The sequence below is a fragment of the Phocoena sinus genome, chromosome 2 (assembly GCF_008692025.1).
Source record: "Phocoena sinus isolate mPhoSin1 chromosome 2, mPhoSin1.pri, whole genome shotgun sequence".
Taxonomy (NCBI): Eukaryota; Metazoa; Chordata; class Mammalia; order Artiodactyla; family Phocoenidae; genus Phocoena; species Phocoena sinus.
In genome coordinates, this window is record NC_045764.1 from 134,978,717 (window position 1) to 135,006,646 (window position 27,930).

At 41.6% G+C, this 27,930-nt stretch overlaps 1 protein-coding gene across 2 annotated transcripts in view; it reads right to left on the reverse strand.

Moving 5' to 3' along the window:
• ARMH4 (armadillo like helical domain containing 4) overlaps nucleotides 1-27,930 on the reverse strand; it is a 136,586-nt gene that overhangs the window by 8,085 nt on the left and 100,571 nt on the right. The window lies entirely within an intron of this gene.

Below are 27,930 nucleotides of genomic sequence, written 5' to 3' on the forward strand. Positions count from 1 at the left end.
TATTATTGTATGAAATACAGTGAATGGGTCAACAGTATTAACATAATGACAGCAATAGTCTTATTTTTAGTCTCATTCATTTAAAATACAAAAAAAAAAAAGAGCACAAACATATCCCTCACATATCATTAAAGGAACAGAAAATATTTTTGTTTGCTAAATGTATTTTCTATTATTTTGGGGGAGGTCTGGGAGAAGAGAGAGGAAAACACCTTCAGAATACCAAGTTTACTTCTAACCTGACATTTTCTCCTATTTATTTATTTATATATTTATTTATTTTTTGACCCACTGGGCCCTTGGCAGTGAACGCGTAGAGTCCTCACCAGTGGACTGCCAGGAAATTCACATTTTTCTCCTTACCTTTATTTCTCATCTTTCTCAGTTTTTAAGCTCAGTGGGAATTCTGCACTTGAATCAGTGTCAGAGAGCAAAGGTAGGAATGTGCACTGGGCAGGCCAAGGCTACTCAGCTCTTACTAAAAGTAGTCAATATTTTAGGCTCTGCAGGCTGTACAATCTCTGTCACAACCACTCAACTCTGCTGTTGCACTGAGAAAGCAGCCATAGACAGTAGCACATAAGTAAGTGGGTTTGGCTCTGTTCCAATACACTTTATGTATGGACACCAACATCTGAATTTCATGTGATTTTTTTATGTCACAAATATTTTTCTTTTGATTTTTTTCAACCAAACAAAAAATTGGAAACATTCCAATGGGCCGTATAAGAACAGGCAGCAGGCCAGATGTGGTCACAGCCTGTTGACCCCAGGCATAGACATATTTTACTCAAGAAGCTGGTGTCTCCATTTACTATCTGACTTTAGTAATAACATATCTGACAACAGTGATGACAGCTAACGTGTGTACGGCTTTACTCCTTACAAAGCATGTTCGTATGTACTGCATTATTTGATAGGCAAACCAATGACAAACATGAGAGTCAGGTAAGATGATGCTCAGGGGAAAGAAGAGGAAACTGAGACTCAGAAAAACTAATAGCATTGCCACGGTTAACCAGGGAGGAAAGAGCCACTGGAACTCCAACCACCATCTGATTAACAACCTACAGGAATAAGGCTTCCCAATTACCCATTTCTTTTGGTGATACCACTGCTGTTTTGCTCTCTCAGGTTGAAGATGTGGAGATACCTTTGGCTCTTCTATCTCCTTCAGTCCCCAGCCTCAATCTCTCATGTCAAGACCTTGGCAAGACCTCTCAGATTTGTCCTCCCCTCATCACTCCTTCTGTCTCAAGTGGGATTCAGCCAAAGGCGGTGGTGCTCAATCAGAATAAAATAAGAGTCAAGGGAAGGGCAAAGTCAGAAAGTGCAGGCACCTCAAGAACTAAGCCATGGATCAGTGATTCTGGGAGTGGTTCCATGGAGAAGTAAGGTCAACCACTGATTCACTGAGTGACTCTGGAGAAATTAGCAAACCTCTTGGATGCTCAGTTTCCTCATATGTGAAATGAAGATGGTTATACTTGTCTTACGAGATGGCTGTGAAGATTAGAAATAACATGTGCAAAGTGTCTAGTACAGAACTTAGTGTAGAAAACCAAAATAAGAAATCTGGGATAGGAAGGGGAAAAGAAAGACACGTGAAATATGAGTACTGTGTTAACATGGCTCAACTAAGCCCAAGATATAAAGTTAAAGTCAAGCAAGAGAATGCTTCCAACTCATTCATTCATTCAACAATATTTACAAGGCACAGTGTGTTGGCCAGTCACTGTGCTCAACACCGTATCAGTAGAAGATATGGGGACCTAATTCCAGTGAGAAAAGGTTAGGACATCAGGTCTATGAGACATGGATGACAAGCAGCAACATAGGGACTGAGAGAGTGAGGGACAGAGCAGGAGAGCCAATTACTGGGGCACACAGCAGAACACCAACCTCGGAAGCAAGATGTCTGGAATCAGGGAATCAGCTGGATATTACGTAAAGAGCAAAGCAAAAGAGAGGTGGGAGCAGGAATGCTGGTGTGAGGACATCATGGAGGAGGAGAGCAGGGGCCGGCTGACTACCTGTCGACGGCAGCCCAGGGGTAGATTGGAGAAGAGGGAAAGGAGGCACAGATGGCGCCAAGGTCTGAGGCACTGATAGGTTTTCCAACTGTAGAAAATTCATTGCCAAGAGAAACGTTTTAGCTTAAGCCTTATCGAGCCAGATCTCATTGACAATCTGTCCAGATCTTAGGTGCTTAAAGTAAATTTCCAAGTCCTGCTTTGGGTGCTTCTTAAGGCAGTCATTCTTCACTGGGGGAGGGAAGGCATATTAGCATGGGATGTGCATATGTGCACAGGTAATCTGAAAGAGCACATTCGATGGATCTAGTTCTGTAGTTTATAATAGGAGCTACAGAAAGAGAGCTGGGCAAACTCTACTTGGCTAGTGAGAGGGGTGATACACTAGAGATAGTGAGACAGTGTTTGGGGGGACATGGGTCTAAACAAGGTTGAGAAAAAACTGCTCTTCAGAGTATGTGAGCTTGGCTGTGTTTCTCCAATTAAGAACGTGCGTCCCCAATAAAGATGTTAAAAAAAAAAGAACGTGCGACCACTAAGGATCACACCTTGTGCTTCTCAGGCAACCACCATGGTTCTTGACACGGTATTAAGCAATAAATATTTTTTCCTTCTTTCAGCAAATATATATTGCTTTTCAATGAGTTCACAACTTTTGAGTAAACACGATTTTCTTTCATGAAGATTCTATAAACTATTTTCAGCAAAATGTTCAAGGCGGTGTAAAAATAAATCTAACACAATGATGGTTTTGAAACTTAATAGAAATCAATAAGGGAATACAAAAGCTAGAAGAAAGAATATTGAAAAGATATTTAATAAAAAGAAAAGATGATTCTTTATGAAGAGGAGAACCAAAAACTGCAGTTTCTTTTTTTTTTTAATAGAGAGACATCACACTGATGAAAGGGGTATGAATTGACACAACTTTTTGGAACTGCATGGAGAATTTGCAATTGATATCAAAAGCTTTTTAAAAAGTTTAAATTTTTTATCAAAAGTTCCAGTTGTAGAAGCAATGTACCTTAAACAATTAATCATGGATACACATAAAAAATTTTATTTAAATGCTGTTCACTGAATGGAACAGCAGGAATGGTTTAAACACTTTCAAAAGGAAACAAAACCTTAGGCTCTGCCTACAGAGTGAAATATTATACAAAAATGTAAATTATTTAAAGAAAAATAATGACATGGTGTTCGCATAATATATTACAAATGGAAAAAACATAAAGTATGTATAATGTGAGTCCATTTGTGGATAAAAATGTTATGTGTGTAATTGAAATGATGTACTTCAAAATGTTAACTGAAGTCATCAATGGGTTGTAGAATTATGGATGACTTTTATTCCCTATACAGTACTTTTAGGATTTTCCAAATTATTTCTAATTTTTAGTACTTGTAAAATTTAAAAAACATATCTTACCCCCCAAAACCCCTAAAAAATTCTGTAAACATTTGCAACTGGAGGTTAATGGTAGACTGCCATAGTGGGGAACAGGAGAATGTGAGGCCCTTCCACTTGGTTAATTCCTCAGCCCACAGCTACAGATTCATTCTAATCCTACTGGTTCTGGTTTGTTTTCTTTCTTGAAATTTTACTGATGCAAGGCTGAAAGTGTAGCAATATAATCATGCCTGTGGTCTCCTTCTGTACAGAGAGAGGTAAATGTGGGCAAAAAAGTAGACAGGGATTATTAAAAGCAAAAAAAGTAGACAAGGATCATTAAAAGCAAGTTCTCCATTATGCTCACCAGTGTCCTCTTCTGTACAGGAGTTCCAGGAGCAGAAATTAGCCCTCTCCTAGCTTATCTACTAGAAAACAGGGAGGAGGGGGAGAGTAAAAAAGAAATTGTAGATAAAAGAACATTTCCATGTATCTTGTCAATTATAAGTATGGTTGGTTTTCAAATATACTGTGGATGAAAAGACTCCTAAACTGCTAATTTACAAGGGTATTCTTAATTTTCATTTATTTCCAATAATAAAGTTTTATTAGCTATATTTATCCCAGACACATATAAATTCCCTTTCACAAAAGGGGGAAGGTGTACACCTGACACGGTCCTGCCCACCAGAAAGAAAAGATCAAGCCTCACCCACCAGAACACAGGCACTAGTCCCCTCCACCAGGAAGCCTACACAACCCACTGAACCAACCTTAGCCAATGGGGGCAGACACCAAAACCAACAGGAACTACGAACCTGCAGCCCGCTAAAAGGAGACCCCAAACACTGTAAGTTAAGCAAAATGAAAAGACAGAGAAACACACAGCAGATGAAGGAGCAAGGTAAAAACCCACCAGACCAAACAAATGAAGAGGAAATAGGCAGTCTACCTAAAAAAGAATTCAGAGTAATGATAGTAAAGATGATCCAAAATCTTGGAAATAAAATGGAGAAAATACAAGGAACGTTTAACAAGGACCTAGAAGAACTAAAGCGCAAACAATGATGAACAACACAATAAATGAAATTAAAAATTCTCCAGAAGGAATTAATAGCAGAATAACTGGAGAAAAAGAACAGATAAGTGACCTGGAAGATAAAATAGTGGAAATAACTACTGCAGAGCAGAATGAAGAAAAAAGAATGAAAAGAATTGAGGACAGTTTCAGAGACCTCTGGGACAACATTAAACAAACCATCATTCGAATTATAGGGGTCCCAGAAAAAGATGAGAAAAAGAAAGGAACGGGGAAAATATTTGAAGAGATTATAGTTGAAAACATCCCTAATATGGGAAAGGGAATAGTCAATCAAGTCCAGGAAGTGCAGAGAGTCCCATACAGGATAAATCCAAAGAGAAATATGCCAAGACACATATTAATCAAACTATCAAAGATTAAAAACAAAGAAAAAATATTAAAAGCAGCAAGGGAAAAACAACAAATAACATACAACGGAATCCCCATAAGGTTAATAGCTGATCTTTCAGCAGAAACTCTGAAAGCCAGAAGGGAGTGGCAGGACATATTTAAAGTGATGAAAGGGAAAAACCTACAACCAAGATTACTCTACCCAGCAAGAATTTCATTCAGATTTGACAGAGAAACTAAAACCTTTACAGACAAGCAAAAGCTAAGAGAATTCAGCACCACCAAACCAGCTTTACTAAAGGAAATGCGAAAGGAACTTCTCTAGGCAGGAAACACTAGAGAATGAAAATACCTACAATAACAAACCCGAAACAATTAAGAAAATGGTAATAGGAACATACATATTGATAATTATCTTAAATGTAAATGGATTAAATGCTCCAACCAAAAGACAAAGACTAGCTGAATGGATACAAAAACAAGACCCGTATATATGCTGTCTACAAGAGACCAACTTCAGACCCAGGGACACATACAGACTGAAAGTGAGGGGATGGAAAAAGATATTCCATGCAAATGGAAATCAAAAGAAAGCTGGAGTAGCAATTCTCCTATCAGACAAAATAGACTATAAAATAAAGACTATTACAAGAGACAAAGAAGGACACTACATAACGATCAAGGAATCAATCCAGGAAGAAGACATAACAATTGTAAATATTTATGCACCCAACATAGGAGCACCTCAATACATAAAGCAAATACTAACAGCCATAAAACGGGAAAGCAACAGTAACACAATCATAGTAGGGGACTTTAGCACCCCAGTTTCACCAATGGACAGATCATCCAAAAGGAAAATAAATAAGGAAACACAAGCTTTAAATGATACATTAAACAAGACGGACTTAATTGATATTTATAGGACATTTCATCGAAAAACAACAGAATACACTTTCTTCTCAAGGGCTCATGGAACATTCTCCAGGATAGATCATATCTTGGGTCACAAATCAAGCCTTGGTAAATTTAAGAAAATTGAAATAGTATCAAGCAACAATGCTATGAGACTAGAAATCAATTACAGGAAATAATCTGTAAAACATACTAACACATGGAGGCTAAACAATACACTACTTAATAACCATCAGATCACTGAAGAAATCAAAGAGGAAATTAAAAAATACTCAGAAACAAATGACAGTGAAAACACGATAACCCAAAACCTATGGGAAGCAGCAAAAGCAGTTCTAAGAGGGAAGTTTAGAGCAACAATCTTACCTCAAGGAACAAGGAACATCTCAAATAAACAACCTAATCTTACACCTAAGGCAATTAGAGAAAGAAGAACAAAAAAACCCCAAAGTTAGCAGGAGGAAAGAAATCATAAAGATCAGATCAGAAATCAATGAAAAAGAAATGAAGGAAACAATAGCAAAGATCAATAAAACTAAAAGCTGGTTCTTTGAGAATATAAACAAAATTGATAAACCATTAGCCAGACTCATCAAGAAAAAAAAGGGAGAAGACTCAAATCAACAGAATTAGAAATGAAAAAGGAGAAGCAACAACTGACACTGCAGAAGTACAAAGGATCATGAGAGATTACTACCAGCAACTATATGCCAATAAAATGGACAATCTGGAAGAAATGGACAAATTCTTAGAAGAGCACAACCTTCTGACTGAACCAGGAAGAAATAGAAAATATGAACAAACCAATCACAAGTATTGAAATTGAGACTGTGATTAAAAATCTTCCAACAAAAGCCCAGGACCAGATGGCTTCACAGGAGAATTCTATCAAACATTTACAGAAGAGCTAATACCTATCCTTCTCAAACTCTTCCAAAATATACCAGAAGGAGGAACACTCCCATACTCATTCTATGAGGCCACCATCACCCTGATACCAAAACCAGACAAATATGTCACAAAGAAAGAAAACTACAGGCCAATATCACTGATGAACATAGATGCAAAAATCGTCAACAAAATACTAGCAAACAGAATCCAACAGCACATTAAAAGGATCATAGGGCTTCCCTGGTGGCGCAGTGGTTGAGAGTCCACCTGCCGATGCAGGGGACACGGGTTCGTGCCCCGGTCTGGGAAGAGCCCACATGCCGCGGAGCGGCTGGGCCCATGAGCCATGGCTGCTGAGCCTGCGCGTCTGGAGCCTGTGCTCCGCAACAAGAGTGGCCACAACAGTGAGAGGCCCGCATACAGCAAAAAAAAAAAAATGATCAAGTGGGATTTATCCCAGGAATACAAGGCTCTTCAATATACGCAAATCAATCAATGTGATATACCATATTAACAAATTGAAAGGGAAAAACCGTATGATCATCTCAATAAATGCAAAAAAGCTTTCGACAAAATTCAACACCCATTTATGATAAAAACCCTCAAGAAAGTAGGCTTAGAGGGAACTTACCTCAACATAATAAAGGTCATATATGGCAAACTCACAACCAACATCGTTCTCAATGGTGAAAAACTGAAAACATTTTCACTAAGATCAGGAACAAGACAAGGTTGTCCACTCTCACCACTATTATTCAACATAGTTTTGGAAGTTTTCACCATAGCAATCAGAGAAGAAAAAGAAATAAAAGGAATCCAAATCAGAAAATAAGAAGTAAAGCTGTCACTGCTTGCAGATGACATGATACTATACATAGACAATCCTAAAGATGCTACCTGAAAACTACTAGAACTAATCAATGAATTTGGTAAAGTAGCAGGATACAAAATTAATGCACAGAAATCTCTTGCATTCCTATAAATTAATGATGAAAACTCTGAAGGAGAAATTAAGGAAACACTCCCATTTACCATTGCAACAAAAGGAATAAAATACCTAAGAATAAACCTACCTAAGGAGACAAAAGACCTGTATGCAGAAAACTATAAGACACTGATGAAAGAAGTTAAAGATGATACAAACAGATGGAGAGATATACCATGTTCTTAGATTGGATTAATCAACATTGTGAAAATGACTATACTACCCAAAGCAATCTACAGATTCAATGCAATCCCTATCAAACTACCAATTGCATTTTTCACAGAACTAGCATGAAAAATTTCACGGTATGTATGGAAACACAAGAGACCCCGAATAGCCAAAGCACTCTTGAGAAAGAAAAACAGAGCTGGAGGAATCAGGCTCCCGCACATCAAATTATACTACAAAGCTACAGTAATCAAGACAATATGTTACTGGCACAAAAACAGAAATACAGATCAATGGAACAGGACAGAAAGCCCAGAAATAAACCCACGCACATATGGTCACCTTATCTTTGATAAAGGAGGCAAGAATATACAATGGAGAAAAAACAGCCTCTTCAATAAGTGGTGCTGGGAAAACTGGACAGCTACATGTCAAAGAATGAAATGAGAACACTCCCTAACACCATATACAAAAATAAACTCAAAATGGATTAAAGACCTAAATGTAAAGTCAGACACTATAAAACTCTTAGAGGAAAACACAGGCAGAACACTCTATGACATAAATCACAGCAAGATCCTTTTTGACCCACCTGCTAGAGAAATGGAAATAAAAACAAAAATAAACAAATGGGACCTAATGAAACTTCAAAGCTTTTGCACAGCAAAGGAAACCATAAACAAGACAAAAAGACAACCCTCTGAATGGGAGAAACTTTTTGCAAATGAAGCAACAAAGGATTAATCTCCAAAATTTACAAGCAGATCATGCAGCTCAATATCAAAAAAAAAAACAACTCAATCCAAAAATGGGCAGAAGACCTAAATAGACATTTCTCCAAAGAAGATATACAGATTGCCAACAAACACATGAAAGGATGCTCAACATCACTAATCATTAGAGAATTGCAAATCAAAACTACAATGAGGTATCACCTCACACCAGTCAGAATGGCCATCATTAAAAAATCTACAAACAATAAATGCTGGAGAGGGTGTGGAGAAAGGGGAACCCTCTTGCACTGTTGGTGGGAATGTAAATTAATACAGCCACTATGAAGAACATATGAAGGTTCCTTAAAAAACTAAAAATAGAACTACCATACGACCAAGCAATCCCACTACTGGGCGTATACCCTGAGAAAGCCATAATTCAAAAAGAGTCATGTACCAAAATGTTCATTGTAGCTCTGTTTTCAATAGCCAGGACATGGATGCAACCTAAGTGTCCATCGACAGATGAATGGATAAAGAAGGTGTGGCACATATATACAATGGAATATTACTCAGCCATAAAAAGAAACAAAATTGAGTTATTTGTAGTGAGGTGGATGGACCTAGAGGCTGTCATACAGGGTGAAGTAAGTCAGAAAGAGAAAAACAAATACCGTATGCTAACACATATACATGGGATCTAAAAAAAAAAAAAAATGGTTCTGAAGAACCTAGGGGCAGGACAGGAATAAAGACGCAGATGTAGAGAATGGACTTGAGGACACGGGGAGGGGGAAGGGTAAGCTGGGACGAAGTGAGAGAGTGGTATGGACTAATATATACCTCCAAATGTAAAATAGATAGCTAGTGGGAAGCAGCCGCATAGCACAGGGAGATCAGCTCGGTGCTTTGGGACCACCTAGAGGGGTGGGATAGGGAGGGTGGGAGGGAGATGCAAGAGGGAGGAGATATGGGGATATATGTATATGTATAGCTGATTCACTTTATTGTACAGCAGAAACTAACATAACATTGTAAAGCAATATTACTCCAATAAAGATGTTAAAAAAGAAAAAAAAGTTTAAAAAAAGGGAGGGGAGGTGTATAAAAAAATAAAATTCAAAAATTCAAAAAAAAGTGGGAATGGATGGGAGCCAGAGGATATCAGGATTTGGGAGAGCTAATAATTATTGAGCATCTGGCAAAAAAGCTTGCAAGGTAGGTATTATTATCCCCATTTTACAGATGAAGAAAACGAAGCTTAAGTAAAGTGCTGAGAGCCACGTAGCTAAAAAGTGGCTGAGCTGGAATTTGAACCCAGGCCCTATGGCTCTAAAGCATATACCTGTTCAGCAGGCCAGTGGGTCACTTTGGGGAGGGGTGTGGGCAGGTGGGCCAGGGTGACCATAACAGCACACAGTAGGGCTTTTTCAAGTTCTGGGGCACAGTGTGTATCTGCTCACCTCTGTTAGTCCGGCTCCTTCTTTCTCTATATTCTCCTCCCTGTCTGACAAATGTCCCCTCTCTGCCTCTACATGGGTCTCCCACTATCTCTCACTCTATGCCTCTTTATATCACATTGTAGTCTGTATCTCTCTTTCTTTTCCTCCCTTTTTTCCCTCTCTGTCAGACTCTGTCTATCTGCCTATCTGTATGGCTCTGTTGCTTTCTCTATGTATCTGTCTTTTTCTCTCCCTCAACCTGCCCAGTGTGTTTGTGTTTGTGTGTGTGTCTTTGTATGAGGATAAACTAGATCTCCTAGTTCCTTCTTAGCCGTAGGATTTTTCCAACTCAGTCCTGCGTGCCAGGGTTGCTCTCCATTGGGGAACAACAGAGCTAAGTGGCAGAAATCCTGAAAGTTTAAAACTCAGAATGAGCAATGCTCATGATACTGACTATGGGATCAGAGTACATGGTGACGTAATGGAAAAAGACAGAATACAGAAAGCAGGAGCAGATTCCTAGGGGGATGATAATGAGTTTCACTCTGAATATGTGGAGTTTAAAGTAGCTATACAATATCCATGGGGATGTTTCTGTCGGCAGTTTAAAATTGGGATTGGAGAAACCCAGGCTGAAGACCAAGGTTTGGGATTGACCAGCCTATTGATAGAAGTCAAGAGCAGAGAAAATCCCCCTGGAGTATGGAGTGTATATTAGACAGGGTTCTCCAGAAAAACAAAACCAATACAAGATATATATATATATATATATATATATATAAAGGGATTTATCATAAGGAATTGGCTCATGCAATTATGGAAGCTGACAAGTCCAAGATCTGCAGGGTGAATTGGCACCTAGAGACCCAAGAAAGTTGATGTTTCAGTTCAAGTCCAAACGCAGGAAAAAAACCAGTGGCCCAGCTCAAAGGCAGTCAGGCAGGAGGAATTCTCTCTTGCTCAGGGGAGGGTCAACCTTTTTACGCTCGTCAGGTCTTCAACTGACTGGATGAGGGCCATTCACATTAGGGAAGGCAGTATGCTCTACTCCGTCTACCAATTCAAGTGTTAATCTCATCCCAAAACACTCTTACAAGCACACCCAGAAAAATGACCAAGTGTCTGGACAGCACACGGCCCAGTCAACTTGTCACATAAAATTAACCATCACAGAGGAAGACTGGACAAGACCGAGGGCATAATGCCTAGGAACCCCAACGTTTAAAGGTCACGCAGAAGAGCATGGGCCAGGAGAAGACACAGCAAAGGAATGGTCAGAGGGGCTCAGAAACCTGGACTGTTCGTATGAAACAACCCAACAGACCTAGTTCCAAGTGGTTATGAGGACGTTTACACATTCCGTTGATCAAATCCTTTGTCCAGGTACAGCCAAGCCCACTGGTGCCCCGGCCCACTGCAGAGGTGCCCTGCAGACCACTCCCATCCTGTGCAGGCTGAGGGTGTCCATCCGTCATAGGAGCCTGCATGGGGGTGGCTAGAAGCACCAAGGGGGGACTTCCCTGGTGACGCAGTGGTTAAGAATCTACCTACCGCAGTGGTTAACAATCCACCTGCCAATGCAGGGGACACGGGTTCGAGCCCTGGTCCAGGAAGATCCCACATGCCGTGGAGCAACAAAGTCCATGCGCCACAACTACTGACCCTGTGCTCTAGAGCCCACGAGCCACAACTACTGAGCCCACGTGCCACAACTACTGAAGCCCGCGTGCCTAGAGCCTGTGCTCTGCAACAAGAGAAGCCACTACAATGAGAAGCCTGCACACTGCAACAAAGAGTAGCCCCCGCTCACCACAACTAGAGAAAGCCTGCACAGCAACGAAGACCCAAAGCAGGCAAAAATAAATAAATTAAATTAATAAATTAAAAAAAAAAAGAATCTGCCTACCAATGCAGGGGATACACGTTCGAGCCCTGCTCCAGGAAGATCCCACATGCCGTGGAGCAACTAAGCCCATGCGCCACAACGACTGAGCCTGTGCTCTAGAGCCCTCGAGCCACAACTACTGAGCCCGCGCGGCACAACTACTGAAGCCCGCACACCTACAGCCCGTGCTCCACAACAAGAGAAGCCACCGCAATGAGAAGCCCACGTACCGCATCGAAGAGTAGCCCCCGCTCGCCACAACTAGAGAAAGCCCACGCAGCAATGAAGACATGACACAGCCAAAAATAAATAAATTAAATAAATAAATTCAGAAGCACCAAGGAAATATTGTCCTAGAGGCCATCCTCAATCAATGAGGCCTGTGAGTTGGTGGATATATTAGTTTCCTATTGCTGCTCTCCCAAATTTAACGGCTTAAAACAGCACAGATTTCTGATCTCATATTTCTGGAGGTCAGAAGTCCAAAATCAGTCTCATGGGCTAAAGTCAAGATGTCTGCAGGGCCGGTTCCTTCTGGAAGTTCTAGAGGAGAATATGTTTCCTTGCCTCTTCCAGCTCCTGGAGACTGTGGCCCCTTGGCTCATGGCTCCTTCATCTATCTTCAAAGCCAACAGCATAGCCCCTCAAATCTCTAAGCTCTGCTTCCTTTGTCGTATTTTCTTCTCTGGCTCTGACCCTGCTTCTTCTCTCTTATAAGGAGAAGTATCTCTTATAAGAAGATTATTATGATAATCTCCCTCTCTCTAGGTCCTTAACTCATTCACATCGGCAAAGTTCTCTTTGTACAGTAACATATTCACGGGTTCCACGGGTTAGGATGTGGACCTCTTTGGAAGAACCATTATTCTGCCTACCACATCAGGTAAGTCCCTTCGCTTTCCTCACCCCCGAGGTGTGTTCCACACAGCTTCTCAGAGAATCCCCAGCAGCAAGGAGACCCTGCAACAATCCACTCATGAGCATCACCCCCTTCACTGGCCCCCCACCCTCCCCGTCTCACTTCCTACTCCCTCGCCGTGCTTCCTGAAGTCACCGTCTTGCTCTTAGGGTGAATGCAAGCTAAGACACTAGTCTAATTCTGCCAACCATATAGGCAGGCCCGCACTTTGGCATATCAACTTTATTCATTTTGTACATTAAAACAAACTCTCGGAATAAACAGAAGTAAAAAAGCAAGGAAGACAGGCGAGCTGGCCAAGTTCAAGGAAGAAGCCATCTCCATTCATGTACATTAATTCTAATCGAAGGACTTCAGGCTACCTGAATTTAAAAAATGTACCCCTTCCATATAGCATTGTGCAAGGTGTAGTTTATGGCTAGTTCCACTTACATTCAATTTTGAAACGGTTATAAACACAGTCTCTGTAATAATCAAAATTTCAGCATCATTTACATCTTTCAGTAAAGTGGGAAACCTGATTTTTATCTCAATCAATGAGAAGAGAGATGTATGTTCCACCTATAAAAAATGAAACATCGGTACATAGTCCTTTGTTCAAAGCATATGTGACTAAATTTCAATTATGGTGTTTCTATAGTGTCAAGAAATAAATGGAGGGGACTTCCCTGGTGTCCAGTGGTTAAGGATCCACCTTCCAATACAGGGGACGCGGGTTCGATCCCTGGTGGGGGAACTAAGATCCCATATGTCGTGGGGCAACCAGGCCCGCGCACACAACGAAAGATCCCGCATGCCGCAAATAAGATCCGATGCAGCCAAATAAATAAATAAATATTAAAGGAAGAAAGAAATGGAGACCAGTTCTTTTTCTTCCTTGATATTTAATCATAAGCGCCTCTTCCAGCCCAAGAAATAAAGATTTTTTCCAACTTACATAACACATTTGAGAATAATAAAACTTACCAAGGTTTAAATGTTGTCTGCGTGTTTTTTAAAGAAACTTGAGTTTTTCCAGCTATAGATTATGCTCTAATGATGCTATATTTACCTGCTTTAAAATTACACAGAAACCATATCTATAATTATTTGCTCCTCACATAATTACAGAACAGCAAGCTTCTGATGAATAGAATGACCTACTTCTTTGCATAGGGCTAAGTGAGCAGTAATGGTGCATCTAAGAAGCAATTAATTCCGAAGGCTCTGCCCGATACTTACAGAGAAGGGTGCAAAGAGCCCAGATACCCTAATCTCTACTTTCAAGTAATATTAAGGACGTCTTTAGTTGACAGCAAACTTAGGAATGACACTAGATATCTACTGGGGAGCTGCAAAGAAAACATCTTGTAATCAACTGTACATCTTCTTGGGGTCATTTATTAATGATAACCAAACTGACAAACCGTAAACTGCGTGTATCAACTGTATGATGAGAAGGCTGTCATGAACTTCAACCACATGAAGTACACGGTGCATTAATGAAGAAGAAACTATCCCTCCATGTGTGCTTCTTTCTCTTCCCATAAAAGGCAAGCATGATATACAACATTGCTCACAAAGGGAAAATACAACTTGTCTAGGCCCCTCCTCTACACCCGATTGCGAGGGATAAAAAACAAAAACACTGCACTTTGCCTAAGACACTCTTGAAAATTCTCCTGAGCACTGAGGTTTCTGATCTATGGTTTAACTACTCGACAGCAACAAGGCCACACTCAGGAGACCCGAAATTCTCCCCAGCTCACTCTTACAGCTCTCTGTTCACATCTGCACTACCCAATCTTCAATCCCTTGGTGAAAAAGAAGAGTTTGGTCCTCATACTTTTTTTTTTTTTTTTTTTTGTCCACATCTCACGGCATGTGGGATCTTAGCTCCCCGACCAGAGATCAAACCCACGCCCCCTGCACTGGAAGCGCAGAGTCTTAACCACTAGACTGCCAGGGAAGTCCCCATACTTTATTTTTAATAGAAACTTTACTGCTTCCCAAAGTACAGCATCATCCGGCTTCCAGCGCAAAGTCAAGTCTGTGTGTGTTGCTGGCCAGACGCGCTGAAACTAACATTTACCATCTCAAGGGGTAGGTGAGGCTGTCACCACCATGAAGTCCATCAGGCCTGCGTCTGCAGTCCCATCTATTCTCAATGTTACGTAAAGTGACAGACTGCTTCAGCTTCAAGACAAGATCCCCAGGCACTCCTCCTCTTTACATAATTTTTGGGACTTCCACTGATAATAGCCATGGCTTGATCATAGGATGAGGCAAAGGGAAGGTTGGCTTAGTGACCAGGTAACCCTGAAGTCTCACGTTTGCTGATGATCCTCATGTAAACTTTCTGACACGATTCTACTTAATCACCATGAAGCTCACTGATTTCCTAGTGCCGTGGCTCAGCCAACAGATCAAATCAATACGAAGCGGAGCGCTAACTGAATGAGTACTAAAGTGGTTTTCAAGGTAGCTTTGGGGTTTGTTTCCAAAAGTTCCATTTACCAGTTCATAATGCAACACACCTCACAACGATGGGCAAATACGAAGGTGCACTCTCAAGAAAAATGAAGGCAAATCTTTGGCTAAGGGCACCTGAGTATCGCAGTTAATATAAAAGTTTCCCTGAGCCCTTGATCCTCAGGAAAAAACCTAAAGGCCTCGCCAGACCACTATAAGACAGCAGGAGGACGACCTCCGTCCCCACTTTTCCCCTTCTAAATCCCTTATGCAAACTTTGCACACACTCCCTGGGAGCAGCTGTTCAACATTTTATTAAATGGGGAAACATTTTATTAAAACGGTGGAGTCAATCTCAGTGTCCTTATTCTTTAATCATTTCAAACATACTTCTATTTTGCCAAGTTCTTGAGATGCTAACTGTCCTGTCTGTTATGTCTACTTACTTTCCTTCATGCTGGGATGTTTCCTTGTGTGATCTGTAGCTTCTCGCGGGGACGGATTTTTCAGTGGACACCGTTTTCCCCTAGGAGTCTTGGGCAGCCCGCATTGCAGAAGTGTCACTACAGATGAGCAGTTTCTGTTTGCTTGTGCTCGACACCAGGAGGCTCACCCACCTGGAACAGTGCTGTGCGTTCATTGCTGAGTTGTGGGTTCTTGCATGATGAAGGCAGGCCTGGGGCTTTCGTGTTTCTCTCCCACCAGAGCCCCTTTCGGTTTCCCTGACTTGAGGCGGGTATTATTCCATACCCCTTTTCACCAAAGATGCAGCTTTCCCAGAATGTCTTCTTACCCAGGGGTTTTAGTTCCTGCCCCCTGCCCTACCCCAGCCCAAGGTGATGTCTCCTGGCGCAACACTGGTGTTAAACTCCACCCCTCATCCCAGCAACTACAGGGGGTCTAGTCCCCCCTTAGATGCCACAGCCTCAGCTCAGGGGGCTCCTGCTCCAGCCTTAAGCTGCCGCCCCTGGCAACAACAGCCTTCCCTTCAAGCCCAGTTGCATATTTTACATTTTTGTTTTGCTTTAGGCAGAATTTCTCAGTTTGCAACAGGAGGTGGAAATCTACACTCAGTCCACCGTGCTGCTGGAACTGGAAGTCGGCTACTGGAACTGGAAGTCGAGACTCACCTTCTAACCAGGCATTTTCGCTTTTTTATTTATTGAGGTGGAACTCACAAAAGCTACAAATGACCATTTTAAAGTGTATAATTCAGTGACATTTAGCACATTCCCAATGTTTCATAACCATCACCTCTATCTCATCCCAAAACGTGTTTTATCAACCCAAAAGGAAACCCCATGCCCATTAAGCAGTCACTCTCCATTCTCCCCTCCCCCAGCCCCTGGCAACTACTAATCTACTTCCTGTGTTTATGGATTTACCTATTTTAGATATTTCATGTAAATGGGATCATACCATATGTGACCTTTTGTGTCTGGCTTCTTTCACTTAGCATAATGTTTTCAAGGTTCAACCAGGTTGTAGCATGTACACTAATGGCCAAGAAGCACATGAAAAGATGCTGAACATCATTAGTCATTAGGGAAATGCAAATCGGAGTCCCAGTGAGACACCACTTCACACCACTAGGAAGGCATACTGAAAACAAAACAAAACAAAAATTAAAAGAGAGAATAACCGTGTTGGCAAGAATGTGGAGAAACTGAAACCTCACACACTGCTGGTAGAAGTGGAAAGTATGCAGCCACTGGGTAAAACAATTCATCAGTTCCTCAAAAAATTATACATAAAATTACCATATGACTCAGTAGTTGTACTCATATGTAAATTTCCAAAAGAATTGCAAACAGGCCCTCAAACAAATATTTGTCCACTAATGTTCATGACAGCACTATTCACAATAGCCAAAAGACGGAAACAATCCGAATGCCCATCAGCTGATAAATGCACAAAGTGTGGTATATACATGCAGTGGAATATTACTCAGCCATAAAAATAAATGAAATACGGATACTTGCTACAACACAGATGAACTTTGAAAACATTGTGCTGAGTAAAAGAAGATGGACACACTAAGTGAGAGAAGATGAGGTAAAGAAGCTATGTGGGTCCTCCTGGAAGCTGGGTAGGTGCCACAGAGAAAGGAAAAGGTAGAACTTATAGTCCATCCACACATACTCAACTCATCATGCCTCAGACCCCACATGATAACCACCGGCTACACTCCCTACTAGAGCAAACGCCCAACATACGCACAAGCCAGCCTACCTAAGTGACTAGACAACAGCAGTCTCCTCTCAAAACAATTTCCCACTTAAATTATTTACTTCTCTGGAGTAATCACAAAATGTACCAAGTCAACTGCTAGGCAAGAAACACAGGAATCAGAAGCAAAGTCTTGGGTAGGTTTTTTATTTGATATGTTTTCTTTCAATTAGAAGAAGAAGCCAACATTTACTGAGTATCTAATAGGTACCAGGTACTTTGTCAGAAAACATCTATAAAGCCTTGTATATTTATGAATTACTGCAGTGATGTTCAAAAGGGAGGAAGAGAAATTGAACTGTATTTTTTCAACAGACGTAATTAAATCCCAAAGCTCTGAGCATCAGTTAGACACTAGAAATAAAATCTGATTATCTCGGAGACTTGTTTCCATACAAACACTTTTATGAGTCGCCTAAATACACATGGCCCTGAATTAGCCATCAACCGAAATGGATTTGTTTTTACCTAGTAACAAACAAACCTGGAAGCCATTGACAAGTTTCTTATGAAGAAGCAGCCAGAAACCTTTCGTTTAATAGGCAATATAAGCATCTACATTATTAATGATGTTTATTTTCTTCTTAATGTAGAAGTCTAAAGGCGATCAACGCTGCAGCAAGTAACAAATGTGCACTAAGAGAACCTAACCAAACAACATCCACTTTCTCCATGGCCCAACATCATAGGCAAATAGTTTTCCAAGATTTGTGTGAGGTTTTATGTTCACACAGAGGCATCTGCAATAGGCTTTGGACAGAACTGTAGCTACTACGAACATCTCAACTCTAAGAAAGATGTTTCCACAATTGTAGCGCAGTCTGTGATAGATTAACAAATAGAGATTCAAGACCCACTCACTCACACAGAGCCAAAAAGAAATCAAACAAGAATAACTTGATTGTCTTACTTGACGTTGTTTTCTCCCACCATGTACTTCCTAGGAGGCTGCCATCTTTTTACTTGACGTTGTTTTCTCCCACCATGTACTTCCTAGGAGGCTGCCATCTTTTTTCATCTTAGTGCCACAAAGGCCTCCCTTGTTTCTTTCCAAGTATTATTCTTGAAAGGAAACTGATCACATCACTCCCTGTTTAAAACCCCTTCGAAGCTTCCTCTTGCCTTTGGGGAAAAGTCTAAACGTCTTCACATGGCTTACAAGGTCTGTGTGATTTCAGCTCTTAAGAGTTAAGTGTGTCTCACTGTCAAATCTTCACACTTTAACCTCTGTCTCTACCTCCTCTTTTCCCAACTCACTCCTCTCATTCTTCAGGCTCAGCTTAAAGGGCACTTTTCAGGGAGGTCTGTTCTGACTCCTATACAGGTCCCTCTCCTGGGGCAGCCAGAGCCTCCTGTGGCTCCCATACTGTTACCATCACATGGCACACGGTAATATAACCATAACTGTTCTTGCTTAATGGCTGTCCTTCCTGTTAGTCGATTAAACTCTCTGAGGGAGGGGGTGCCTGTGTTGCTCACTGCTGGAGCTTCAGCACCACACAGCACCTGGCACGCGAGGGACACTGTTGAATTAATGAATCATTTTCCACAGTAACATATTCTCATGAGGACTGGGGCTACTGCTCTCATACACTTGGAGCGAGGTAAAGGATAATTGGGATAATACAATTAAAATGGTTCTACTGGTACCTCCCTGGTGGTCCAGTGGATAAGACTCCACGCTCCCAATGCAGGGAGCCTGGGTTCAATCCCTGGTCGGGGGACTAGATCCCACATGCCGCAACTAAGAAGTCCACATGCCGCAACTAAGAGCCGGTGCAGCCAAAATAAATAAATAGATAAGTAAACAAATGTTTTCAAAAATAAAATAAAAGGGTTCTACTGAATACTATCTGCAGGAGGGGTTCTTAACCATTTCTGTGCAATGGACTCCTTTGTCTGTCAGAGAAGACTATAGACCCCTTCTTGGAATCATGTTTATAAATGCATAAAATAAGATGTATAAAACTCTGAAGAAACTATTATATTTAAATCAAATTAGTTTTTAAATTTGTGACACAACAGTAAATACACCTTTTTACTCTCTCATTCAGTAAGAAGATCAAGGGATGGGTCTAATAACCACCATACTTTCAAAGTAATGATGAGCATAACTGACGTTAAGATATCTGTGACAACCATAATGTTGATATAGAACTATCTGTAATATTTATTGGTGAGAAAGACACAGTTACTGCTAATACTACTACGGCTACTGGCTCCACTCATGATTAGACAAAATACTAAAATTCAGTTAGTGAAAATAAGGATGTAATTTTTACTGTCCAAGTTCACGGACCCCTAGAGATCCTCGTGAAAGCCATGGAATTGCATGCTTAGCTCTCCTGCTGCAGGGAAGTATGGGTTACTCGCCCCCCCACTTCTGGATCCACCACCACAGTGTGCAGTGTGCATGTGTCCCCTGGGCTGCTCTCAGACACTGGCTGGGCATGAGGTGGGTACTGGTGCAGGCTCAGGCCTGTGGGGCAGAGCGGTCCTCTAATGGGCAACTTGGGCTCAAGAACTCACAATCAGCCTGGCCAAAACAGTCTCAGAACTGAGCTGTCATCTGCATCCTTTCCTACCAGTCCTCCTTCCTTCCACCTCTCCCTTCACAGAAGTCAGACCTGCACTGCAATCTGAAAGCTCTCCCAGCCCACCCCTGCTCTCTTCCCTTTATCCTTCCCAGGTGGCCTCCCAGTAAATCTCTTGTACACACAATCCCATCTTGACTCTGCTTCTCAGAGGACCTGAACTAACCATCCCTTTTAATCTAAGAGAAAAAGAAAAGCCTATTTAACTGATTTTATTCAGATCTGATTATTCTGAAGCTATTTGGACACATTGCTTTTATAACACTTCACCAATATCTACTACCTGATTTCAGAAAAGGACTTTATAGAAAGTTTTAAAACCATTTCCCATAAGCTCTTCAGCCTCTAAAGGAAGGGCCATATCAGGTTAAGGCCAAGGACAAGCCTCCCTGAACAGATGACAACAGATCATTAGGAAGCCTGGAACAGGAAGAAGAGGGCTGAGACCTGCAGCCAGCACAAAGACTTTTTTAAACAATATAATCTGAAGTAAACACAATGTCAACCCATCAGAAGATGCTACTTCTCAGAGGCCTGCCTGCCTCTGTCACCACCAACTTCCTGATCTGTAAATCTCACAGTAATGTACCAGGTTCCATAGGGCTTGATTCCACGCCAAAGGTGGACCAATGCTTTTGGAAACGAACCCTGGTGGCAAACTCAGCCTGTTGGTGCTCTCTATAGACCCGAGTCGCCTCTTTGTTCCTAGGGGACGATTTGCATACTGAGATGATCTAGTTCAATTCTGGCCTCAATACATTACACTTAAATTGTACTTTTCTTCCAGAATACTTATGAAAATTGCCTCATGACTCCTCCCTACTCCCTTGTGCAGTAAGAAAGGAACAAGTAGCATTACCTCAATTTTGAAGATGAAGACACTGAATCCACTGAATCCGAAGAGCAATCCTTATGAATGCTCTTCATTAGGACTATGAAGAGTATTGAGAGGTCATCGGTTCCAAAGAGGCCCAAACCTGTTGCTTAGCAGAATCACCTGAGCAACTCAGCAAAGATAGATCCACACGCCCAGCTCAGCAGCTCCAGGACACAGCCCAAGAGTAGTCTGTACTTTTCTTTTAGCCACAACACGCAGCTTTGTGGAGTCTTAGTTCCCTAACCAGGGACTGAGCCCAAGCCCTCGGTAGTGAGAGCTCAGAGTCCTAACTACTGGACCACCAGGGAATTCCCCAAGAGTCTATATTTCTAACAAGTTCCCCAAGGAATTTTTTTTTTAATAACTTGACTAGCACGATTTGTGAACTGGCATTTGGGACTCACAGACTGGTCTTGTCCTTCTCAGGTTTGAGGAATATATGGCAGTGCTAACAAATTATTTTTATTCTAATGGTTACTTAAATACCACAACCCCAAGACTAGAATATAAACCTCTAATCCTGACAGCTCTTTGATATGACTGTAAAACCAAAACAAATTCATAAAGTAAACAGAATCCCAATAAAAATCCAAATCGACACCACCAGTCGCTCTATGGCTACTACACTGACTGCTGCAGGACTGGTCCCTGACAGCATAGCAGGCTCAGGCCGCACATGCCGTAGGAGACGCCATCCCCTCCCCTCTTCTCTCCAAGAACCGTGGCCGGGCTCGCTTGCCTGCCTCAATGTCATGGCCTTCACTGCATGAGAACGTCATCATAAACACAATGCAATCACGTGGCACGCTCAGCTCTGAGGAATCACCCAAATAATCCAAAATATGCTTATCTTAATGGATTCACATTCTCATCCAAATGCAAGCACAAGATTTAAAGTTTCTCATAGTAAACTTGTGGACTTCCCTTTGATAAACATTGATCTCATCCATCTGCCCTCCTTCCGGCAGAGTCAGAATTTCAGTGGATGTGGGTTTCAATTTCTTAGTAACAGTTAACACTATATTGTGTTCACTCTATAGCAGACACACTGTTCTAAGCCTTTTACATGAACTAACTTGTGTACTCCTCATATCAACCATGTAAGGCGGGTACAACCATTACCGCCACTGTGCAGATGAGAGAACTGGGCAAGAAAGAGTAAGTAATTTGCCCAAGATCGCCCAGCTCGTAAGGTTCAGACCTGGGATTTAAACCCAGGAGGTCTGGCTCCAGAGCCTGTGCTCTTCACCACTAATTACGTATACTTTCAAGTAAGGTATCCATATTCCAAGATTAATAGTAGAGTCTGACTTCTCTCTACTCCCAACAAGTAGAAATCTGAGGCATTGGTTCCAGGTTGGCATGAGTCACATTGACTAGGAACTTGGGTGAGAGATGGGAGGTTGCACTGCATAGAGATAGAAACAAAGGGCCTCAGGGACTCACTGGGTCAAAAAGCCAAGCAAAGCCCCCCAGACAGGCATCCATCCAGAAAAGCTGGCTAAAGTAGGAAAATCTGGGCGAATAACAATAGGACGGAAACCAAGGAAACCAGATGAGTGAGCAGGTCTGAAGCAGAACCAAACAGAACTTAGAAATATTCTCTAAGCAGAAAAGGGAAATGTCTGCAGCCTTGAGTGGGACAGGAAGATGCTAAAGTGGCCAATTTAGCTGCAGTAGAATTCTGCAAAGAAGAACCCCAGTCAGCTGAGTATGAACTTATACATGTTGCCCAGGAGGACCGCTCACAAGAGAGGTAAAGGTGACACTGGGATCTCTGGAGAGTTGTCATGAAAGCTCACCGCAGGAAAAACCCAAGGCTCCCTCCTCAAAGCAACTGCATCTTTTATCTTGTCACCTGCCATGTGTCTAAATGAACTTTGCTAACTAATACTTACTTCTCACATTCTAAAAATATAAAGACATCAGGCTGTATCAAGTTGCTATGGACTCAATGACAGATGAAGCAAGAAAATTAAATAGCATGCTTTTCAAAAAACTTATTTGGACATAATTAATAGGAGGCTGCCTTAAAGGAAGACTGGGTTTGTGTGGTGATGATAAAAGATATCCTTGTCATACTGGCCAATATGGCTTTTTCCTGCCCTTCAAATTATCTGAACGTTCACCTTGGCAGTCAGCATTTCATGCCTGTCTGCTCCTGGAGAGATCTTGGCACTTCTTCTAATAGAAGGGCAAAACAACAACAAAAAATCACAAGGAACATGTTGGAAATGAGAAGAACTGAAAGAAAGTAAAAAGAATGTGAAAACCGAACAAGCAAGAGGAGAAACAGAGAGACATATGACATATGGAAGCTAGAGAAGGGAGAGCAAAGTAGCCTTTTGAAGTGACTGATTGACATTGAGTAAGAAGAGAGAAAGTCATTCAAATGCAATTTGGAAATGCTTTGTGCCCATAATTAAACCTTTTACTTCATAGATAAGAAAATCAACCCACTGGACTTTAGAATAGCATTAATAAGCCTCACTGATGAGAGAGAAAGAAACTTAAGGAAAATCAAAGAAAAACTGTGCCACAGAGAAGAGACGATCTTTTACTGCTGCAACATATACGTATTTGTTTCTGAACTACAGAAATGTCATAATCATAGATACTCACATTTCACATTTTTTTCAAAGAGCCTCTCTCCCTCTCTCCCCGTCTGTGTCAGCAGTAAGTTTTAGGTATGATGGTTTCACATCAAAAGTAGCATTTATCTTATGGTACAAAGTAGAAGCAAAGATGTAGACCCAGAAGAACCAAATGCTTTTAATCTGATAAGCCTACATTGATTCTCTGTTTTGACTCAATTTAACAATTTATTAAGATTTTTCTGTGACCAGGCACTTGCTGGAGGATGAATAAAAAGATAACTAAGACACAGTCCCTGCCTTCAGAGAGCTTATATCTCACAGGAACAACCTCGTGAGGATGAATAACACAAGTGGTTAAGCCCCCATGATGGCAAAAATGGCTGTCACAAATAATGAGTGAAGGCATTAATTAAGGAGTGTTTTTACTACTGCAAAAGCTCAGTGAGAGAGCTCAGTTCCTGCTGAGGATTTTCAAGGATGATGACTTAGTAACATGAGGTGCCACAGAGTAAGCTCACCCTTCCAACAGCATAAGCACCTTCACTGTAGCTCTAAAGTAGAAGAAAAACACTTATTTTAAGTCTCAACCCTGATTGTGAATCTGAGTCTGATCCCCTTATGATTCAAAGTTCCCATGGCTTAGAGAGTGAATGATTCTATCCAGAGGTATTTCTGGTAAAGGCTTTTGTATGCATCTAGGTTCTCACACAGAGCATCAAAACAACCAATTCGAACCTGGATTTCACAGTAATTTGTCTACATCTCAGGTCCCACAGCATGACATTCACCTTCTAACTGTAGGCTTCAAGTGCAGCATTTTCCAGATGGTTTTCCTCTCTGTTTTGATTTTTCAACTGGCAAAGTAACTGCCATTAGTATAACCCAGTCCAGCCCTGCAGATGAAGTAACATGGGGAGGAGGGAGACAAAACAGACCCTTCTCCCAAGTCTGTGGAGACGGAAATACAGCTCTTGGGTGCTTTACTTGCGTTCAGTCCAGTCTAAGCAAGTCCAAGAAGGACCATATTCCTCAAAGCCCTGTCTTATAGTACTCAAACCTGTGCCTTCCTCTCTCTCTCTCCGCATTGGACCTGGGTTGAGCCAGTGACAAACAAATCAACCACGTGAGTGCACTCTCCCACAGTGAGCAACCGATCAAGGGAAGAACATAAGGAGACGAGGCACAGACACTGAGACCTGCGGTTACTCCTGGGCAACAGTCCTGGGGGCGAGGGAACAAGCTGCCCAGCTGAGTAACCAGAGAAAGAAGAGCCCAGCTGTTTCCCTGGTCTTGCTTTGTGTTGAGTTTGCTTCTTTCTTTTGTTTTTGTTTCACTGTTGTTTTCTTTTAATTGTGATTAAACACACACAAAACATAAAACTTACCACCTTAACCTTTTCTAAAAGTGCAGTTCAATCGTGTTCCACATATCCAGATTGTTGTGCAATGGATCTCCAGGACTTTTTCATCTTCCAAAACTGAAATCTATATCCATTAAACAACTCCCCATTTTCCTCTCCCTCAGCTCCTGGAATCCACCTGCTCTTGGTTTTTAATGAGAAGGTAAGTTTACTTAGAAGGAGGGAACAGAGCTGGGTAGAGTGGCATTAAGCTCCTCCACTTCATAATAATATCAACATTATGTGACATCATGTCACGAACAGCAATGAAATAGGAATAAAGGACATTAATTAAGGATAATTTTACAAATAAAGGAAAGATTCCTGATTTGTTGTTCTGTGTATACCATGAAGTCAGGCAACATCTCTTTCAGGGATGCAGCTTTGGCTAATCAGACACCCATAAAGGATCCAAGGTTCTTGAATCTAATAATATTTACTCCTATGCTCCTGCCAGTGATCTACAGCAATGCAAAATCTGTGGCAGCTCAGCAAACAAGTAATGCAGTTTGAAGATCAGCACAAAAAGATGATGCTAAAACTAACCACATCCATGTCTAGAGCCAATTGATAACTTCAGAAAACACCAAATTTATCAAACAGCCCCTTCCACAGTAAAAAAAAAAAAAAAAAAAGAGAGACAGAGAGAGAAAGAAAAAAAGAAAGTCATATATTCTCAGCAGCTTCAGACTCCCTGGGATGGGTCTGGCCAGGAAGGCGACAGATGCCACAAAACTTTAACATAGAACCACCCTTACAAGAGGGCTGCACCCATTCTACTGTCCACACATCCTAGCATGCCACTGGTCCAGGCCAAGACTACTAAGTGTTCAAATGATGCCAACATCCAGCTCAGCTAAGATTATAAAGTTAACAGTTCTGCCAAAGAAAACAAATAACTAGACTTTCATTGCCAATATATTCATATAGATAACATTTATGGAATAGATAAAACTCTTCAGCCTCTCCACAACTTTTGATAAAATGGGTCATCATTTGTTACAGCAAATAATCCATGTCCTTTTCAGTCCAGGGCATCACCACTCTGGATTTAAATGCTCTTTCTCTGAATTCAAAAGGTCTATATGCAACTGATGGGACCATACTGTATAGCACAGGGAACTCTACCTAATGCACTGTGGTAACCTAAATGGCAGGGAAGTCCAAAAGGGAGGGGATATCTGTATCTGTATGGCTGATTCATTTTGTTGTGCAGTGGAGGCTAACACAATATTGTAAAGCAAACATACTCCAATAAAAATTAATTTCAAAAAAAGAAAAAAAAAAGGTCTATATGAACTTCCTCCTTTGGCCTCTGGAGGTCCTTCTGGGCTCCATCGTTGGCCTTCAGCCTTCCTTCACTCTGCATCAGGAGACAAGGTGACACTGGCCTATTGCTTCCACCTGAGTTTCATAGAGCATTCTTTAAAAGACATCCTAGGCTTGACTACATAGTTAACAACTCAAAATTAAATACACTAAAAGAAAGAGAAAATTCTAGCATATTCTAAGCCTGAATGTTCAAAACTATTTTCAACTTCTCTATTTTAGTCCAGCCCACTATCAAAGTTCTGATACACTATCTAAAAGTTGTCTGCTCCCCCAACTGCCCTGACCTTACCCCAGGCCTTGGTCATCTCCCACTCAGATTATTCCCAGCATCCAAGGCTCTCCTTCATTTGGACCCACCTGCACTCTTCCACCCTCCCAGATACAAACCAAGCTCCAGCCAGACCAGGCCCTATATCATCTACAACCCTGTCCCCAGCCTCTCTAACTCTCATTTCCTCCATAAAACTTTTGGTCATTCTTATACCAACTAACACCTACTGTATGCTTACTGGTTTCCAGCCCTGTGCTAAATATTTTGCACATATGCCATGCAATTCTCAAAACAACTCTACTGCCATGCCCATTTCACAGAGGAGGGAGCTGAGGAAATGCTAGGTTCCTGGGGGCATTCTACAAACACTTAATGTGAACTGCCCCTTGATTTCAGAGCCTAGCATCTAAGCATTTTCAGACCTGTTGTTGGTTGGTTCACCTGCCTCTCAGCCGCATTTTCGCAGCCAACCACTCCTCTATCTTGAAACAGTCCTTTCCTTTGGCTTCTATGACACCATGCATCCCCTCGCCTTTCAGTTTATTCCTCCTTAGCCTCCTTTGGGGGTTTGACCTACTCTATCTCATCTCTGAATTACTAAAGCTTCCCCAGGTCCCATTCCAGGTCACCATCCTTCTCCCTCTAAACTTGCTCCCTAGGCACTATCATCTACCCCCATGGCATCAGTTACCATCGAATACTGAGGACTACAAAACGGACAGCTCCAGGTCAGCTTCTCCTCTAAGCTCCAGACATGTCTCTCCTTCAGGTGCTTTTCATGTACCTGAAATTTAACTAGTAATCTCTCCCTCTCCCCACACTTACTCTGCCCCTAACTCGGGTCACACCCTGGTCTCCCCCATCTCAGTAATGACACCACCCAACTGCATCAGCCAGAAACATACGGGTCACCCTTACACTTTCCATCCTCCCTCCCAAGATCCAATCACCATGAAGACCTTTTGATTCTACCTCTTAACTCACTCTGAATCCATCCATTTTCCTCCCTGTCCCAGCAAAAGCCAGCTTTCCTCTTGCCCAGTCGATTGCAACAAGCTACTCATTGGCTTCCCTCATCTGCTCTTGCTTCCTCTCTACTACGTTGTCACTCTCTACTACGTTGTCACTCTCTACATAGCGTCCCCTAGCCATCCTGCAGCCAGAGCGACACCTTTAGAATTCAAATAGCACATTAGAACCCTTCCACAGCATCCCACTGCTCGCAGGATAAAATCTCACATCCTTACCCTGGGAAGCAAGGTCTTGCAGAGTTTGGTCCCTATTAGGTTCACTAGCCTCCCTGTACTTCCTCTTAACTCCAGGCACACCTGCTTTCTTTCAGGTCCTCAAATACTTCTTCCTGCCTCCAGCCATTACAATTCAGTTCCCTTTGCCTGAAATGCTCCT